The sequence below is a fragment of the Brassica oleracea genome, chromosome C9 (assembly GCF_000695525.1).
Source record: "Brassica oleracea var. oleracea cultivar TO1000 chromosome C9, BOL, whole genome shotgun sequence".
In the NCBI taxonomy this organism is placed as follows: domain Eukaryota; kingdom Viridiplantae; phylum Streptophyta; class Magnoliopsida; order Brassicales; family Brassicaceae; genus Brassica; species Brassica oleracea.
Window position 1 is genome coordinate 13,929,726 of NC_027756.1, and position 1,772 is coordinate 13,931,497.

Genomic DNA, 1,772 nt, shown 5'->3' on the forward strand with positions numbered 1-1,772 from the left:
AGTCGTCTGGAAGTCGTCTGAAAGTCGTCTGGACTTCCTAAAAGTCTTCTGACAAAGTCGTCTGAACTTCCTGGAAGTCGTCTGGACTTCTTAGAAGTCGTCTGGACTTCTTAAAAGTTGTCTGGTCTTGTCTACTCATCTACTCAAGTGGAATCCAAGCTTATCTTTGTAAATGAATGATCTATAATAGTTTTGTTTGTGGTCTGTTTTGTGAATTGCATGTCTACTCTTTTAGTTGTGAATTTTTTGTAAAATCAGTAATAATGTTTTCCAAGATGTATTAAATGTGCTAACAATGTGTTTACACATTTACAAATCAATGAAATAATAGACTTCAGTAGCCTTTTTCTTATCTTTGGATCTCTCATATGCAATAATAAACTCCAATGGCCTTTTTCTCATCTTAATAAACAAGAATGTTGGTAGCTTTATATTGATACAACATTTTAAGAAGTATTTTAACCCTTCTTCCAACTCATAACAATAGTCATCATTATTGTCTATAACAATAATCACTTAAGAGATGGAACAAACAATAGTAACTAGTCAAAGCATATCATAATTTTTTTATAAGTTGGCGTTGAAAAACTTAGTCAAATTTAGTAAAACTAAGGGAGGGAACATATTTTGTAAATATGAGTTTTACATATCTTGAAGTTACTTATCACTCTTAAAAATACAAGTTATTCAAAAACTAACGTAGAAGATTTAAAAACTACCGGAGAAGACGCGGACAACTTCAATCTAAGTTGTCCAGACGACTAAACTATACGTCGTCTGGTCAACGCAGAGGTTATTTTTGCAATTGACTTTGAAATCTGTTATTTCGGACGACTGAAAAATAAGTCGTCTACTATTGTTTGGTTAAAAAAAAAACTCCAAAAAAGCTAGACGACTTACATTTCAGTCGTCATAGGTTAGTTTTGCATTTGACTAGATTATTTCAGAAGTTTGACTTTACTGAAAGACTTACATTTCAGTCGTCTAGTGAAAATTAAAATAATAATATTTTTTTTTAAAAGTAGACGACTTACAGTTAAGTCGTCATAGGTTAGTTTTGCAATTGAATAAAAAAAACTTCAAGATTTAATTATATACAGACGACTTATAATTCAGTCGTCCACGAGACGACTGAAATGTAAGTCGTCCAGAAATTACGAGGTTTGACCAGAATCTTGGAAAAAAATCCTCGTCGTCTGGTGGACGACTGAATTATAAGTCGTCTGTGTATACACTAAAAGAAAACAGTGGCATACTGAGGGAAAAAATCGTCGGTATGTCGTCGGAATAACGCTATTCCGATGACATACCGACGAAAAAAGTCCTCGGAAATAACTCCTCGGAAATTCATCTTTCCTCGGAAATCTCTCGGAAATTTCCGACGGAATTCCGAGGAAATGAATTTCCGAAGAAATTCCTAGGACCACATGTTCGTCGGAAATTCCTCGGAATATTCCGAGGAAGATGTCGTCGGAATATTCCGAGGGATAAACTTCCTGGGAATATAAAATTAAAATTGAAATAGAAAACATATTTAAAATACAAAAAAAATAATAAAATAGTTTTTATAAATAAAAAAATGTTTTATAAATACAAAATTAGTTTTAATAAATATAAATATTTTTATAAATATGAAATCATCTTTTTATAAATACAAAATAGTTTTTATAAATCAAAAAATGTTTTATAAATACAAAATTAGTTTTATAAATATAAATATTTTTATAGATATGAAATCATCTTTTTATAAATACAAAATAGTTTTTATAAAT